The following is a 20,026-nucleotide window of genomic DNA, read 5'->3' as shown; positions in this document are numbered from 1 at the left end:
CCCCGATTTTATCAAAATTCTCTATTTCTTACATTTACTGTTATCACAATACTGCAGATATTATTTTACGTGAGATAATCTATGTACAATTTTATTACATTGAAGATTATCAACATGTTTTTTCCACATCGTATATATACGCTGTAGGCCTTCTAGAAAGAATGAAGTACATTTCCCTTCCCATTGTCTTTGTCTATTGCTCTCGGAGGTACTGTAAATATAATACAATCTTACTGTAAAAACTGCAACCTTGGCCCGCTTTAAACACATACATGTATCGCTGAGAAACATCGTAAACAGATTATCCATATATATATATAATGCATATAACAGTATTATCTATAAATATACATATATACATTCTGTACAATAAAACTAGCATTTTCTTGAATTATGGTGATGCCCTGTGTAGAGATGAACATCTTTAGTTGCCAATTTAGCAATATCTGGGTTATCATTTTATAATCAATTGATTTTAGACTTAAAGAGTGTACATGTAGCTTGGAAGTTCCCAGCACACAGAAAAAAAAAGTTCTATTGTGTACTTAAGGAGGTATGCAAGATTTCTTTTTCAGCATTACAAAAGAATTCTTTACTGAGAAACCTATATTCTACTCCTTTTTGTAAGAGTTCTGATTCTAATTCTCATGTATGACATTCATTTATCAATCTTAATCCATTTATAGCAAATTTGAAAGTTAAAATAAAGATTGCATGCAATTTTGATCATTTAAATCTTAATCACTACACATTGTTAAATCAAAAGGGAGATAACTCTACTACAAAACAAATTAATATGATGTGTAAGGTATATCATTAAGTGCCAGATGATATAGAAAGAAACTCTATCACTTCACAACCCTTATAAACACAAACTCTGATAGTGAGAAATAGATACAAACTCTGTTGTGTTAATTTGTGAGAAGAAAAAAAACGATTACAAAAGACGGTTTCAAAGTCTGCCAGAGAGAGGCACCACATTCCTACTTCAGGTCTATTTTGAATTTGGAAACATTTGTTTCGGTAATGTAACATTCCCATGTACATGTTGACACAATGAAACAGAAATATCTCTCAATAAAATTACTGATCCCATTCAAGTGGGTGGTGTACCCCCATCTTTGCTGTGATTTACACAAAAAATATGTTCCTTCAAAACTTAAGGACATTTACTCCATGAAGTCGATTCGAAATAAAAAGAATTATAGGGGGCTTAAACCATTAAGATTCAGTGTCTGCCTTATTGGATAAACTCAAAATGGAACTAATTGACCAAAATACAAAAATAAAGTTAATAACTTCATTTGTCTTCATCTTATTTCAATTTTATGTATTAGGTTCAATTTTCGTGTCAGAGAGGCTGGCCCGGAAGGCACCAGCCATTTAAATCACAAGTAAAGCCCTACAGACCGATCACTGAGATGCACATGTATATATGTATGTAATATTAAGCTTTATCTTTTCCGTCTAAAATTCAATATATGTATTATAATTCTATAGTTTCTGTAAAACTTCTCAATATTTTTTTTACAAACCTATTGTATGGATTGGAAAGCATACAATTTTTTGACCTAACAAAATAAAATCAATATTTGAAAACAATGATTATAGGGTAGAAAACATTGTTTTATTCTAGATATGATGTTTTAACCCAGTGCAGTCTCACACAGTCTATTTACAAACCTGGAGAACATTTTATACACATCCAAGGATGATTTTGGCATAGTTTTATCTGTGTAGATAACAAGTGAATCTAATCTTCCTTATTTACAAACTTTTCGTCTATTTGTAAAACAGATTTCTGCTTAAATTGGCTCCCCCTGTAACATATGTATGTTAGATACCACCTAACATGATAGACCCCCTTCCCTATATGACTACTTGTAATGCAAGACCACCTGTTTTGAGAGATCACCTGGATTGACAGACCACCTCTATGTAAAGACCACCTGTCTTAAGGGAACACCTGTATATAAAGACCCTCTGTCATAAAAATACACCTGTCTATAAAGACTACCTGTCTTGAGAAACAATCTCCCTATATAGATCATCTGTATTGAGAGACCATCTTTATATAAAGAACAACTGTCTTGAGAGACCATTTGTTATATTAAGACCATCTGCTTTGAGAAACCATCTTTATATAAAGACCAGCTGTCTTGAGAGACCATCTTTATATAAAGACCAGCTGTCTTGAGAGACCATTTGCTTTGAGAAACCATCTTTATATAAAGACCACCTGTCTTAAGAGACCACATGAATATACAGATCACCTGTATTGAGAGACGATGTTATATTAAGGTCACCTGTATTGAAACATCACCTCGTATTGAAACACCACCTGTATGTAAAGACCACTTGTCATGAGAAACCTCATGTTGTAACAGACCACCTGGTATGCAAGATCAACTGTCTTGAAACCAAACCTGTCTACAGAGACAACCTGTCTATAGAGACAACCTGTCTACAGAGACAATCTGTCTACATATCTCACCTATCTACATAGACCACCTGTCTACATAGACCACCTGTCTACAGAGACCATCTGTCTACGGATATCACCTGTCTACAGAGACCACATGTCTACATAGACCACCTGTCTACAGATACCACATGTATACATAGACCACCTGTCTACATAGACCACCTGTCTACATAGACCACCTGTCTACAGAAACCACCTGTCTACAAAGACCACCTGTCTACAGAGATCACCTGTCTACATAGATCACATGTCTACAGAGATCACCTGTCTACAGAGACCACCTGTCCTGAAAGACTACCTGTCCACAGAGATCACCTGTCTACAGAGATCACCTGTCTACAGAGATCACCTGTCTACAGAGATCACCTGTCCTGGGGACTACCTTCATGTCACAAACTCTATCCTGCAGGGACAAACATGTTGCATTCCGTTTGTCTGATTTCATATTCTTCTGTCCCAAATACTTGCCAGGGAATATGTGTCCTAAACCTTCTGGAATTAACAAATTGGTATGATAGTTCATCTTTTAATGTAAAGTGTTGCATACAAAAAATAGATCACTATCATTGAAACAGTTTCTCCTATTCTATTTCACCTGGAATTGTCAAATGTTGCATGCAAGTACACGTCTGGGGGTGTCAGATACAAAATGTACATGTACATGTACATACCAAAGGTATGTCATGTGAACTATATTTTGTGCTACAACCACAATTAAATTTTCAAAAGTTTGTCCAGGGCATATAGGTGACTGTGGCCTAGTACATCACCCAAATCTTTGAACATGTTGAACATCATGATCAGCTGAGGGCAGCAAAACAAAGACGTCCATAGTGTACTTCTAGAGGTATCGGCTTACATTCTGTACAGGGTCGAATATCCTTAGAGAATTTTACAGTTCGATAAATATAGAAATCTTTACCATAAGGGACTTATGGATTGCCTTGTAAATTGCTTCGCCTTGTACAGATATATATATATAATCTCTACATAATGTAAAACAAAATCTATAAGTGTCTATTTTAGACTTGTGCCTTAAATAGGCAGATGTGATTTAACTAAGTTACTTTGCATAGACATAACTTTCTCTTACCCTGGACAGGGATATCCAGCATTTTACCGGTGTGAGATTTTCTTATCTCACCCTAGGGTTGAGACAAGCTACACGTGTTCTTTTCACATTCTCAACAATTGTATGACGTCATAGCAACAATACCATGACCTCACGGCAACAATACAATGACGTCACGTCGATAATTCAGCCGCATCACATCAACATTGTCTTGCATTGATGTAACGTCTATGTAAAATACAAGGGTAAACAGGGAAAGAGAAAAATAATCATTCACCCCCTTGGGAGTGAGACAGGGTGATCTCAACCCTCGGGGTAAGATTCTTAAGCTGTCAAACACTCGGCAAGCCTCGTGTTTTACAACTTAAGAATCTTACCCCTCGGGTTGAGATTAACCTGTCTCACCCCCAAGGGGGTGAACGATTCTATTAGTCCTTTATGGACAGGTGTTATTTATTAACAGGTTTTCTTTATAAACAGGTAATGGCTATATAGGTAACCCTTATACAATTGTATCTTTATAGACAGGTTATGGTACAAGACAGATGTTCTTTAACTACAAGTATTCTTATAGACTACATATGTTCTTGTAGATATAGGTAAATGGATTTATTCTTTATAGACAGGTTTTCTTATATACAGGCTATTGTTTAAGAAATATTCTTTAAAGACAGGATATCATTATAGACAGGTTATGTTAAATACAGATATATGCCCTTTATAGAAAGGTATCCTTTACAAACAGATGTCCTGTATAGACGGGTACAGATTTAAGACAGATAATTGTATAAACAGGTATCTTTACAAATGGGTTACCATTTAAGACATTCTTTATAGACAGGTGTCCTGTTTTGACAGATTTTCTTATAGACAGGTAATGGTCATCGACAGATATGTTCATTATATAAAGATATTCTTTATAGACAGGTAATAGTTAATGCAGAGGTCCATTATAGCAAGATGTATTGTATCAACATCAGTTCTTAAAAGACAGGTGTCTTAATATACAGACAAGTTCTCTGATAAGCTTCTGTTACTTCAAATATTTCAGATTAAATTAATATCAATTTAAAATCTTGAAAAATGATTCAATGTTATTATGGAATGATATTTAACTCAAATTTCTATGCAATTTATGTTAATTTCACGGTGGAAAGACAGAAACCCATATTGCCAAAAGGAAGCACATCAGCGCAGAAATGTCGCATGCCTGCTAATCTAATAAACCAATGTTAATCACAATCTTAAATACTATGGTTAAAAAGAATTTTAATGTGCGTATTGTAATTGATGGAAGCGGAGGCTGCTGTGACAAAGACCACAATTTACAGCTCTAGAACAGTGCATTGTTCTATACGACCAAACACAACACATCTATCTTTTACAACAGTTGCAAACATTTAATGTCAGTATCGTTTAAACGTTGAGATTATTGGCAGCCATATAGAGAGACTTTTGTGGCGATTTATCTTTATCAACAGAAAACATCACAAGTAAATTTACTGTAATTTTCTCTGTTTGTCGCACAGAAACGATGCCTCTGCTATCCTCAAAATGTCACATACATTCCCGTCGATCTAATATCTCACCCGCATTAAGTATGGAAATAAACATCTACATGAAAACTATTAAATCAGACTGTAAGAATAACTTCATTTAACATATACGATTAAATAAATGTTTTTATTCAGCGGGTTTTCTAAGTTTTCATGACTAATTGAAAAATAATTAAAGTACCTTGGGTTGCACAATTTTGAACATGTCTGGAATTAAATCCAATCTAGTCCATTTTTGTTTCTACATCAATGTTGTAATTATGACTAGATTTAAAATAGCATTTTTCATAGGCAGTGACACTAAGTGTTCTTGTTTGTACATTTTTGAATATTATATCATTATGATATTGACACAATTGAAAATCTTTGCCATAAAAATATATTTGTAATATAAAAAAAATCATATGTAATACATTTTGTATGTACAACATTTTTTCATGGAATATATTTTTAATATTCTTCTGAAAGAAACAAGTTAATAACACATTTCTTATATTCTTTTCTAATATTCTTGGTTAAAAATATAAAGGTCCTGCAGATACCTTAACTCATTCACCCCTGAAGACACATTTGAACTCCTCCAATTCAAAGGTTTGAATAGTTCATTATAAAATTTCAGGGATGAATGAGTTAATAACATGTTCCAATATTCTCACAACAGTAAAAGAAATTACATACCTCTTTAAAATAATTAACTCATTTATTATATTCTTGTACATTTGTTATAGAAAGAATTATCTCCATGAAATATAATACTTCTGTAATACATTGTAACATTGGACCCTAAGAAATGGAAAAGATCTAAATGTCTTTATGAAATATAAGTTTTGTAATATTTTCACACAAGAAATGACAAGATGTCATAAAATTACATAATACATTTTGTAATAATATTTGTGGCTAAGAAATGACACAATGTCATTATAAAATACAGTACAATTGAAATATCTATATATATACATAAGCAATGACAAGATATATCTTCACAGCCCTGTCCAGAAGCAGTGTATATATTTGAGAAATGAAAATAGAACCAATCCTACCTTGAGTTACTGAGAGTTAGCTGACGATTCCTGTTTGTGTGGGATTCAGCTGCTGTTGTGATACTCCTCCGTACAAAGCGTACTGTGCCTCAACTATTCTATTGACTGCAGCATGCTGCTGTACCTCCAACTGCAGCCGCTGTGAGACGTGACTGTCATTCCGGGCCCGAGCACTGTAAATAGAGGAAACCGATCATAGCACCCCAACTGGACAGTCTTTTACAGTGTTACTTCCTAGTACTGATGTAACATGGTCACGCTAAAATCCCACCACTGCCACCATTGTTGGATATCACAATGGTAAACAGACGGAAATCAAATGTCCTCAGAACCACGCAGAAGCAACAACAACAAATGTCACCTGTGCTCTTTTGATTGTTTCCCCGTTAAAATGATCTGTTAACAGCTTAGATTGTGATTGTTTGCTAAGCCTAACCTGTAAACAGGTAATAAGTATTCATTAAGATTCCTACTCAGAGCTGCCCTACATACACACACACACCTCCCCATTGTCCCCTTCTCAAACAAGACCTACCAGTTTGACAGCACCGCTCACTCAGGTGCAAATGGCCCTAATCTGGCCCTTATTTGATCATGGTAAATGTCACAGGTTTAAGGGCCAGAGATTATATCCCAAAAGGACTTCTCCCTTCCACAAGTCAGTTCCTACCAATTATGTAACACAGCATGAATCTGTGGCATGCTAATGCCCCTCAAAACTGCACTTTAAAAGTACTCCCCATCCCTAATAGAAGATCATAAAAACCACACCATTGACAAGCTTTAGGTTCTGATGCTGTAGTGTCCTTTAAGAGTCTTTTAAGGAGAGTAACACTTTTAAACAAATATTTGTATCAATTAGCTGGTCGGTGCAGCACGCGACCAGTTCTCCCACCTGCCAAATGACTTGCGGATAATCTCGGTAGGCCTAAAATAATCGTCATCTCTCCGATGTATAAGATACCAAATCCTTAAGATATCCTGAAAAAGTTGTTTTTATTCCAATTTATCTTACATATGATATATTGCAAGCTGCTAATTAAGAATATGCAGTTTGATTCCTTTTTTTTTTTTTTTACCTTTAGCAGTTTTTCACTTTAATTAATGCCTGCAAGGAATTTGCAATTATTCTTCGAAAAACTTGATAGTTATTTTTATAAAAGTTTAAGAATCTTTAGAATTTCAGCAATTAAATTATCCAATATTTCTCGAAGAATTAAATAGAATTTCTAAATTTGAAACTAATAGAAAATTTTGTCAGTTGCATGTACAAGTATGATTTCATCAATTTAATTCTTTTTAAACCATTATTTTCTATTTCTTTTAAACACTCATTACAAAATTCTGATTTAAAATCAATTTTATTTTATTTTATTGGCAAAGTGGCTCTGAGCATACTCATTACTGGCTGTAATAAGCCTAATAAGTGCCCCATTCCTCAATACAAGCATTCCCTACACTTTTATTCTGGTCCCAAGGTTACAGGTCCCATTCCTCATCACAGTTTACTTACTTTCTTGAAAAATTAGTTCATCGTTGCATTTTTTCTTACATTTCTAAACATTTCTTCAAGTTGGTAAGTATGGATTATGTGTAACAAGAACTTTTCATATTACATTTTTCTTATAATTTTGGAAGGTATTGCAATTATTTGAACTTGTTCCCAATCCATTTAGTTGTACTTTCGTATGGCAATTAAATATGTTTAAACAAATTATTTGGAAAAAAATATTTCAAATCAAGCACCCATGTCTTTCATTAGGTTGAATACAGTATGTATTTATTTCAAAAGATTAAATCTCGTAATGTCCTATTTTAAATACTTTTCTGATATGCAGGTCTTAATATATATATGCATATGCATTGGATATGCAGCTAAGAAAGCATCTTGTTCAGAAATATCATTATTGCATTTAGGTGTATAAATATAGAGGATATTTAATGGTTTCTTGTTGAATACCGTATATATATAACGAGTGTGACAGAACATAGGTATTTTCATGTGTGAGCAAGATTGAAAATATCAGTAAATCATGCCATATAAGTGTAAATATATATGGTATTCTATGAGAAAACCATTAAATATACTAAATCTCGTATCACAACATGTGGAGACTCAATATTTCATAAATCTTTGAAGCAGTGATGATGGAAGTTTTTATGAAATTTATTATTTCTGATACTTTATGGGGAAAAAGGTAATCCCAGATATATTTGGTACCAGTAGGGAACATTACATATATTTATAACTAACAATTCTCCAAAAGGAAGCATGTACTGTTATTAGACAATATATCAATATAATGCCATTCTGTTTATAATTGACACCTTGCAATACTGCTAAGATTTTTCAAGGATTCCTTATTCTTTTTTCTTAACCTTTTTATTTATCGCCAGAAATACCCGAGTACCCTTCGTAAGCCCCTTTTAATGTCAAACCCCTTTATAACGCCAAAGTTTTCTGGATAAACGGCAGAAGTATATCAGGATTTTACTAAACGTTGCATTTTTAAACAATTACCCATTTGTCAGTGGAGATTAGTGACACTATATGGTACAATACATTATTGGATATAGAGACCAGAGGCCGTTATAATACCTGTGGTGCTTTTGGTACAAATTAACTCCTTATTAGACAGTTATGACTCTTTTCCCTATCGAGGTTGTTGTGCATGGAAACAGAAATGCTACTCTAATTACCCTCGAATGCCGGAAGGCTACAGAAAAGAATCACTCCCTCGTCTGAGCTTTAGTGACGGATGAGTAGGATTCTCGGAGTGTAGCTTGAGGCTGAGGGGGTAAGGAAGCAGATCCGTTTCCATGCATAACAACCTTGATATAAAGGTGAACAATATGCTAATGAGCTGAGGTGGTCTATAAAAGACCGAGCATGGAGTGAAAAGTCAGTCTGCTGGATAACCGAACTACTCGGTATATATAGTGAAGCCGACGTAAAACCTATCAATCAATCAATCAATCGGTGAAAAGTCATATATTTCAAAGAGACAAACTGTTTACATCCAGGGCTGTGACAACAAGGGTGGGGTTGAAAAACTTATCCCCTCAATATACTGCCTCAAACTTCTTTATAATGCCAAACCTATTTATAATGCCAAAACACTATTGGACAAATGGTGCCAGTATAACAAGATTTTTCTCCAAAGTACATTTCTAGCAATCCTTAGATATTCTAGAAAACTAAACCATGCTTAGTACATGTACCAGGCCTGTACTTATATAGGTTTAATTGTTTGCCAGGTCCTTGAATAATTAAACATCTCTAAGAATCCAATAAACCATGTTTAAACATTTTCTTTCAAAATCAAGGGAGACATGCAGTACCAAATTGTACAAAGCTGAAAAGCTGTTGGCTGGAATATCTGTTTCTCTGTAACATTGGCTGGAATATCTGTTTCTCTGTAATACTAAACTGTAAATATATAACTCAATCAATTTAAGTTTTTTAGTACAGATAAGTGTGGTTTAACTATTCCATAATATATCTGAGGATATTAAGATTGGTTCCGAAGTAAACTGAGGGAACCGGAAATCTGTAAAATATCCACTGTACATGTAACCCAAGAATCAGCAACATTTCACTTAAGTTTACTCCTTAAGACAAATAAAATGATATTAAAATCCCATCAAAGACAGTACAGTCATCCAAAGTGTAATTGTTGGACTCCTCCGAGAATTCATTATGGACAGGTTCTTGTTGTATCAGTACAATTTTGCACTTTATACAGCTGTAAATTGCAGTTTTCTAGTCAGTCCTTGTGATAACGTATCGTGTTGTTTGATACTAATCATTTTGATGGTTGCACACGCTGAACTCTGATAAAATCTTCCTCTAAAAAAACACTCATTTGTTAGGTTCATCATTGGATTCGTTAAAGTGCACGTTGGTTACACTAGACACTCCATGACCATCAAACATGCATATAACCTGAAATTTTATTTGATTATCCATTACAAGCTTGAAACTGAAAATTCAAGTAAATGGAGATGCACTACAAAATTAGAATTTTTGCGATTTTACGAACAAAATAAAAAATGATTGGGAAAACTGCAGTTAGTAATCTGTGGTTTTCTCAAGAAGGACTTTCTGACAAAATCATAACTGCTGATCGTAGCTGATGGAAAGAATAGACCCAGTTTAAATTTCAGTTATTCTTTTTAAAAGTAATTAATCTAGGTCTGCACATTCACCAGTAATGAACATAATTAGTTAAGTGTTCGAGATACGAAATGGAAATCACATTACTAGACGTCTTAAATGTGATAGAGTTAAGAGAAAACACATCGCGAATCGGCCTTACTTTCATGTTAAACTTTTTTATAACTCCGAGATAATCCTGTCTGTACTTATCAGAAAGCTATCTCTCTGAGCTTATGGCAAATCGATCCCAAAACATTTCCTTTGTGGAACATTGAACATTCTGTCTAAACAATCTACATTATAAAGGAACGAATAGTGTCAATGTGATTGCCATGGTGAACGGCTGTTCCAACACACTGGGTCTCACCCCTGCAATGCCAATTCATCTCCAGCCGAAATTTGTATTGAGGTTCAACCAATACATTATGGACAAATTCTGAAAGGAGCCGTTTTTAGACTATACAGGCATAATTAAAACCTAGCGTTTACGTGGTAACACGATAACTTTGGTAGACATATAAAAATCTCGTAAAATTCTAAAGCAAGTGGCACCCTAATATAAAAAGTGCCGGATTTCATGGAAAAGGAAAAATCAGACAGGTTTGTGGTGAGATGGCCTAAGAGGTAGGTCTTGTTTGGGTTGCGGAGTGACAAGGAGGCAGTGATTCAATTTCTTGTACCGATGATTTTATGGTAGCTGCAGGCCTAACGAAAAAAACAACTATTCACTGCGGTACCGATTCAATTGAAGGATCTTGGAGAATAAAATGCAAAGATTTCTTTATGCTAATGCAATATTTATGATACTAAACTGAAACTTATTCGTGTTTTATATGTCCTAAAGTTCATTGAACCTTTTATCAGAGAATTCTCATGCATAGGCATGCATCCTTATACTAGTTACTCTATAGCATATTTTTCTGACCTTTTCATTTCCAGCTTTCCACATATGTCGTTACCCATTTTTATGGCTTGGTGAACAAAGTTTCTGTCTGACTTAGTCTTTAAAGTTATATGCTACCTTGAACATTACATATTTGATTGGTGTTTGATCAGTTATTTCCCCTAAATATATTTCAATTACAATCAATAATGAAATGTAAATTGCATCTGATGTAGTCTAATTCCTCTTTACTTTTCAAATGGATCATCAACAAATCCATTGAAATTAAACAAAGTGACTTTCCTAAAATGTATTTTACATGTTTCTTTGGGTTGACCTCTATTGGAAAGCAAATGGATTTACATAATATATAGGAATTATGTAGGCTTGACAATTGTCCAAGGTAGCAATTACCTCCTTAATTATAGATATATTTCATATCTGCTGAAGTACATATATATGGCATATTCCCTCAAGTCCAAATATAGAGTATATCCCCTTAAGTCTAAATGTATAGGACTATTGTAGGGTTGACATATCCTGGGTATCGCGATCATATCTTCTGAAGTCCACACATATGGCAGAACGGTTTCCCCTTAAATATATATCATACCTCCTTAAATACAAATATATAGCATAACTGGTACCTCCTTAAATACAAATATATAGCATACCTCCTTAAATACAAATATACAGCATACCTCCTTAAATAGAAATATATAGCATACCTCCTTAAATAGAAATATATAGCATACCTCCTTAAATACAAATATACAGCATACCTCCTTAAATACAAATATATACAAATGTAGCATACCTCCTTAAATACAAATATATATCATAACTGGTACCTCCTTAAATACAAATATATAGCATTCCTCCTTGCAGACAACACAAACATTAAACAAATGTAATGATATTTTCATAAATGTGTCTTTTTAAGCATAGAGAATTTCTGTAGACTTCTCTGAAATGGACTGAAATTCTAAAAAATATAAAAGGTTAAAGACTACAAACTAAATCTTCATATGTTGTGTGTACTCTTCGCTGCGTGTTACAACTTTTATGACGGTACAAAATGTCCATTCCAATTTGGTAATGTCTGTAAGATACAAAGTTATTCCGGTCCTTAGACAGATTTCTAAAGGTCTTCTAGCACGTTAGAAGTACGAAGTAATCAAGATGTTAGTTCTTTGTTTAACCCAAAGTGTCAGGTGAAAAGACCAGAAAACACAATCTCAATTATCAATATTTTTTTCCTGTTTTCCTTCGTTTTACCATTTCCTATATTTCATCATGAGAATCCAAAATCCTTAAGCGAGTTATCTGAAATAAACTTAGTGTTTTGAATTGACATTCAAAATAGATCTTTTCAGGCATTAAGCGGTCTATAATAACTTTCATGACAGTTGATCGCCTGAAAATATCCAATTAGGAACTGACATATAACCATGGAAATTGGTACAAATTTAAAAAAAATCATATCCTTTAATTATTGTCTTTATTTTAAAGAAACATGAAAAAAAAATTGAGCTTATCACTGATTAAGCTATTGAAGATAATTTACATGATTTCTAAGTGTAGACCTTTTGGAAAGACCCGTGTGAATTAAGATAAAAGTTTGAGTAAACTTTTTATCTCAAATATGACCCTATTTGCAAAAAGCTTTTTTCGAGTTCCTGACCCACATTTGTTTGACAGATGACTGGGTGGGTTGACTATCCAGCGTAGATTTATCAGTGTTGAAGCGATCCCTCATATTTCTCCTTTTAAGGACTCTTTAGGGAGCATTTAAATATACCAGCTGTTCAAAGATTTTAGCAATTGTTTTTAGGACTTCCTTTTTGACCTTCTTAATTTGAGAATTATGGGTAATACAATTTCTGTTTAATATATATTAATCCTTGGCAGTGAAGTAAATAAACCCCCTTTTACAGCATCAATTAATATTCTTCATTTCCATTTAGTGGGGGACCCGAGGTGGCCGAGTGGTTAAGGCGTCTAATCCACTAGGGTGCAGGTTTGAGACCTACAATGTATGTGCACGTGGGGCATGCAGTCGCTAGGTACCGACCACATGTTGGTGGGGTTTACTCAGGGCACTCCAGTTTTTCCTCCACCACCAAAACCCGGCACATTCTTAAATGACCATTTTAAGTTGTAAATATGACTTAAAACACAAACAAACCGAAGCAATCCATTTAGAAATTCTAGATTATAAAATTAACTTTATCAAATAACGTTATAATCCATCATCTGATTTAGCTTTTGAAATGTTAATGGCATGAAAGATACTGTATCGTTTTCATACACATTTCTTTTGCTAATAATAAAATATCTCATCTTTCAAGAAATGTAAATTTAGTGTTGATATAATGGGTTCGGAGTTTTTGGGAGGACTCTCAAGGAAGGGAGAGTGATGGGGAAATCCGTTAAAAAATGCAACCCATTATCAATTGGAATCAATGTAGTTAAACAATTACGGAAATAATTGGTTGGGATTAATGTGTGTGTAAGGAAAGGAAATGAGGGTCCAGAAGAAAGCACACAGTTAATAGTACAAAAATGAACAAATTAATATTTGAACATTTCTATCTTAAAACTCTGAACTATTATTGAAATATGATTTCATGCAAGCACACACCATAACATCAAGGCAAATAAGAGTGAATTATTAGTTTCATTATTGTTGTAAAAGAGATAAAGTTTATATTCATATTTATTTACCCGGGGCATATATGCCTGTTCTGCCTTAAGCTTGTTGTTAGAAAACAAGGGCACATTTAATGAAGGATCCCTGTCCCACTACAGAGTCTCAGATCACTGATAATTTCTTCAATTTTTTACTTCATCTTTATTATTTTTCTTAAAAGTTCTGCAAGGTGTAGATTATCTTCTCAGAAATAATACATTAAATCTATCAAACATGCCTTGCCAATCCCCAAAATATTTCAAATTCAATTTTTTTGGCAGTGGCACAAGGATCCTTAAGGAAAATGCTGTATATATATATATATATTGAAGAGCAAGAAGAGAGTCATCAGAACTGTCGTCCTCCAAATACTGAAGTTCTCGTTGTGACGATAACCTTTTGGAACTGACGGGGACTATAATGTACGTTATATATGTATAATTACAAACAAAACTGTCTCACCGTCAAGTGCAATTTTTACCAGTCTTTTACCTTAAATTCCTTTGCTGACCTTCAGCCCTGAATATTTTTAGCCATCTAAATTCAACCTTACGTCAAAATCTTTGAACGTTGGGTAATTTTTTCTTTACTTTAAACCTTGACATCTTTTTTCGGTATAGCTTGTCTCCGGTCTTCAAGAAGTCAAGGCTGATGTGTCGCAGATGTCTCGGCCATATATTTGGGTTTGTCAGAAAAAACGCTGAGCCTGTCACTAGATCAATATGCGACGTGGTGTTGACATTTGGCGAGCAGTGCCCTGCGTTTGCTTTAACAAATAAGTGATGCGATGCTGTTATCAAGTTGTCGTTTTTTACAGTTTCTTTCAGAAATGCAGCGGCCCAGTCTTTTGTCACGACCTTGATGATAAACTCAAATTGATTAACTTTTCACACCCAGTCAAACGGAGTTTGGAGAACTTGGACATTTTGGATTTGTAGTTGGCAGACATTTGGGACTTTGACCCTATTTTTCGGCAATTTGTAGTCGATTGAATCTCTAGTGGTCAATTTAACATACCATTAGTCAAACAAGGACTATTTTTTTTATCAAACTGTACCTGATGACTCTTCCATGAGTGACAGGTGGTCTCTTAAGTCCTAGAACTGACAGTAATACTCATCAAATCTTGCAGGCCCCCTTTCCTCGGTCCTCCTGAGTATTTACTTTGATACTACAACTTGATTTTAGATTTAATGGTTTCAAAAGACCTCCGGGCCTGCAGGAACTAATATTTTTCAACCAGTTAGAACTTATCATTGTTAGTGAAACTGTTTCATACCTGGAACTTATATAATACCTATTAAATTTTAAATTTTAATTTTCCAGACAGAATATATTTGTTTTATCTAAAGTTTCAATCCAAAAGATTTGTGGATTTAAAAAAAATATATTTGGAAGACAACATTTTACAGAGTTGAACATATTCCGTAGAATTACTTTATTCACTCCTGAAATTTCAAAATTAACTATTTCAACCTTTGAATTGGAAGAGTTCAAATGTGTGTTCAGGTGTGAATGAGTAAGGAATATCATGACCTTTTTTGTCTTTGCTACAGAGAGGAAGTCTGTCCGGACGGTATCTGGGGCAAATGTGTGTTTTATGAATTTCTCATAGTTTAAAACAGTTTAAAACACTTTAATTCCCTTTCCTTTCTACTGTAACTAGGAAGCATTTGACTTTTGGGCTATGCATGAACACTTCTTTTTCTAGACTGTATTGTTCCAGACGGCCATGATTTCCCCAGAACTCATCGTTCCTTTCAGACTGTTGTAATGGGCCGACCAGCGAGTAAAGACACTCAATTACCATGCTGGCTGACCAGTGGTCAGTGTTGACCACACAGGACAACTAGTGATCACACCGTTATGTCTATATTATGACAAGGATGGACGGTCACAAGACAGAGATGACCACCGCAACTAACACTGTGACCACACTGACCGGGCCAGTCCTCGCTGCCACAGATTTCATTACAGGGTGATAATGGAGATCTGGAAGTGTCAATGAAGTATCTGCCGTGCAGTACGTGTCAGTCTCCTAAGGGAAACAGCTTTGCTGTCCGGACCATAACAATAATTGAAATATAGATATAGGTATTTTGATTGGAAGTTTTGACTTGATGATCCAACATTTGTCAGATTTCTAAACTTCCATGTCGATTCAATACGTCCATTGTGTGTGGTATCTGACAGAAAGCGAGCCATGGGATGATCTGGGACACTTATAGACTTGTAATATGTCTATTGTGTGGTGGTAAACAGGCGCCCCGCCTCCCCAAACACCCCGGCAAAGCACGCCTGACTAATTCAATTTCAAACCAACATTGTCATCATATCGCTCTTCTCATTGAGTTATGTTGATAAATGTATTGATCAACAGTGGTGTACCCTTTCAACCATCGACAAAGAGACCTTTCACAACTGAAAGGGAGCCTACTTTCAGGTAGATGTAATTTTAGTAGCACAAGACCCGGAGTTACGCCCCTTAGTCTAAATGTCAATTACGGAGTGTATAGGAATTATTGTTCGCAAATAAAAGATAAAAATGTTTTTGTACAAAAATGTTTTGACATTTGAGAGTATGTTCTGGAATTACAGTCTCGTGTCACGGGGTGACAGCCATGACAATCTACGCTTTGTCAAACACCAGACCTTGCAGACAGGAAAAGACAATTATTGTCAGTTGTGTATTAAAAAAAATGTTAATAGGCAGAATTCGCAAGGAAGATTTACATAATGCTTGTCATCTTTAGAGTTCCCCAGTGAAATTTACCTAATCTACAAGATAGAACACCGATACATTTGTTATTATTGATGAAAGCATGCATGGTCACTGTTATCTTTACATGAAACATTCAAACTGCTTTCAATAAGATACATATCAGGACTTTAAAGAATCATTTTTTTTTACAAATTCACAAGAACTTGCCGTATTTCTCCTGCAAAAAGTCCAGGCGGACAACACAAAAACTCAGACTCAAAGTGTAGGATAGGCTTATTGCAGGATAATTGATATATATTATAATATATATATATGCTGGTGGGCTTATTGCAGGATAATTGATATATTATAATATATATATATGCTGGTGGGCTTATTACAGAATAATGAATTGCATTTCTACTGCATAAATTGGTATTTATTGTATATGCTGGTGGGCTTATTAACCAGCATGGGCTTATATTTCTGGAAAAATGTACTACAAACAGGTCTACTAACAGATTCTTTTTCTGATGTGTTATGTATTTTAAAGTCCCCTGATGAAAAATTATCCTATTCACATCAACTCCACAATGAAATGCGCTTATACATTAAAATACTGTATTTATCCTGAAACAAGCCCTGGGGGCCAACACTGGTAGAAGTAAAGTCTTGTACTTGTGGGGTTCAATTTGAATGTGTTTTATTGAAGCTTAAATATGTGTCTTCTGCAGAGGCCTGAAATTTAATACATTTTTACAACTAGATATATTCTCCTTCATGTCATTTCGTATTATACATAATGACAGTACATTAAGATGTGGTACACAATATCGCTTCATGAGGCACCACTAGTGTACACTTATTACCTGTTTATGAGGGTGACAGCACTTTTTGTGAACCCCAAGGTATATTAAGAGTTTTATTATACTAACTAATGTCAGCCGATCTCTAAAATAATTTGATTATAATCCAGATATGTTGGTTGTTTTTTGGACCTATTTCTGAATACACACGGAGAAGAGATCAATGTTACTGATATCCGAGAGAAATATAAGTACCGGTATTCGTGGTGTCATGGTTACTTTAGGACAAGCCAGGTTTTGGTGGTGGAGGAAAACTAGGGTACCCGTAGAAAAACCACCGACCTGTGGACAGTACCCAGTGACTGCCCCATGTACATGTAGGCCTCAAACCTTAGTATAGCTGCCAAAATTCCAGTGGCTGGTGGAGGGCTTGTGATTTTAGACAGACACCTTACTTAACCACTCGGCCACCATGGACCCTATGATGGTAATTATCGAGTGGTCCATAGGCCTTAAGTCACCTGACTTCAGTTCAGTATAATTTTTTCACACAAATGAATCAATTTGGCCCGAAATTCAGGTATTAAAATTTCAATAAGTCATCAATGCGTTTTATATATGTAAAGAATATATTGGTACAATTTCTCAAAGATTTTTTTGTCCGATTTCCCCCTTTGGTATCTTGTATTCATCCACCAGGGGAATGGTATACCACCCCATTCTACTATAGCACTCCCTCTTGTTTACTTTAACTTCCCAACTTCAATGAAATTGGTTTATTTTCAAGTCTCCATTCATTGTAACCAACATACCAAATGTTTGTATTACCTTTTGAATTGAGATAGTAATTTGGGTCAAGAGCATTTATTCAGACAAACTTGACAGCCCATTACATCATAAATGCAATTCGCTACAGACCAAACATCATAACTCAAGACCTTAGGAATCTTTAAATCAAAATTAACTAGAATTTTAAAATCTTTAGAAATTGTTTGAAAATTTTAAATGTTTTACGTCTTTGACCTTAAAAGCCCTCACCTGAGCTTAAGCTCAATATATTACAGACCAAATTATCAGCCAATATCATTACTTACGGTATTACTGATCTCTAAAAGTTGTTTGCTTTTTTGACACATTTTCCCCTATGACCTTGAAAGTGGGTCAAGGTCATTCATTTGAATTGATTTTCCAGTCCTTTACCGAAACAAGCTACAGGCCAAAAGTCTTCATTCAAAGCCTTTTGGTTCTCAAGAGGGTCAAACATGTGAAATGCCTATGGACTGAGTGCTCAACACTGAACAAAGATGGATGGTAACAGCTAGGTCACATGAACATTTGACTTCAACCCAGATCTCAGCCCCGTATCACAACCTTTACACAAGACCTTTACGTACATAACAACAAGTCACACAAGCTTCTGGGTCCTGCCCAGATCCCAGCCCCGTATCACTGAACTTATACCTCAACCTCCCACATGTCCCATCCTTTTATACTGTACACAGAGCCTCGGTATAATGCCCCTCATTTCATATATTACCTTATTTACCGTCAACATATTTCATACAATGAAACCTTGGTAAAATGTCCCTAGTTTCATTTGCCAGCTCCTTTACCGCCAACATATTTCAATGTCCGTTTTTCTTGTTATCTTTAAGTATTCCCAAAATCTGTTGCTAACCTCTTTATAAAGCCAAATTTCTGTGGACAAATTGTGGCATTATAACCAGGTTTTATTGTACCTTCATCATCTACGTCTATTTGCAATCGTCTCATCTCTGCATGAGCTGACAACCATGAGCACCATGCACTCATTCTATTTGAATTTGTTGAGACTTACGACTTGTTTCCTATTTACTTAATGGCCCAGGAAAAGTAAAGCCATATCAAGGTATCAAGTAACAGGACTTGATTACCTCCACTGATTTAAAAAAAAAAATTAAAAACAATATTTGTATCATGAATTCTTACAAATAAAAACAAATAATAAAAGATTAATTTTGTTAAGCACTTAGGATTGTTTCAGAACAAGGATTTCTGTCAAGATAGACTCAGAAAAATATTTTATTTACGGTTTGTGAAAATGATTGTATTGATAATGTGGTAAATGACTATGCCAACGGTTTACAAGAGATAACTTTTACACGTACCTACAAATCATTGTCCTTCATCCACGCATCATCAACAAGAGGCCCAGAGGGCCTGTATCGCTCACCTGGATATCAAAGCAATCATGGCAAAATATTCTCCAAATGAGATCTAAGGGATTATGCCAGACCTCAAGGCCAATCCTTGTAGCATATCTGTATTTGATTTTTTATGCCCAGCAATTTTATGTATGGTTATGGGGTGGGGATCTCAACAGTTTCCAAGCTGTGACTCAGAAACTAGGTCCCTAGGGTTGTGGCCAGACCCCAGGATAAATTCTTATATCATGACTGCATTTGTCTCTTTTTGCCCAGCATTTGTATATATAGTTTTGGGGTGGGGATCTCAACCGTTTCAAAGTTATGACCCAGGGGTTAAGTCTGCAAGGGTGGGGCAGACCCTTGGGTCAATTCTAATATCATGACTGCATTCGTCTCTTTATGCCCAACAATTGTATATATAGTTTTGGGGTGGGGATCTTAAC

General features: G+C 34.9%; 1 protein-coding gene across 1 annotated transcript in view; it reads right to left on the bottom strand.

The window, feature by feature from the left end:
* LOC110440335 (protocadherin gamma-B1-like) overlaps window positions 1-6,321 on the bottom strand; it is an 85,111-nt gene extending 78,790 nt beyond the window's left edge. The window contains exon 1 of the mRNA XM_021483335.1: window positions 6,157-6,321. The gene's annotated coding sequence lies outside the window, so the exon portion shown is untranslated. The remainder of the gene's footprint in view (window positions 1-6,156) is intronic.
* Window positions 6,322-20,026: the final 13,705 nt, after the last annotated feature.

Source organism: Mizuhopecten yessoensis, unplaced genomic scaffold, assembly GCF_002113885.1.
Source record: "Mizuhopecten yessoensis strain PY_sf001 unplaced genomic scaffold, ASM211388v2 scaffold11179, whole genome shotgun sequence".
NCBI classification, from domain to species: domain Eukaryota; kingdom Metazoa; phylum Mollusca; class Bivalvia; order Pectinida; family Pectinidae; genus Mizuhopecten; species Mizuhopecten yessoensis.
The sequence above is the reverse complement of the archived record's forward strand: the minus strand, read 5'-3'. Positions and strand labels throughout refer to the sequence as shown.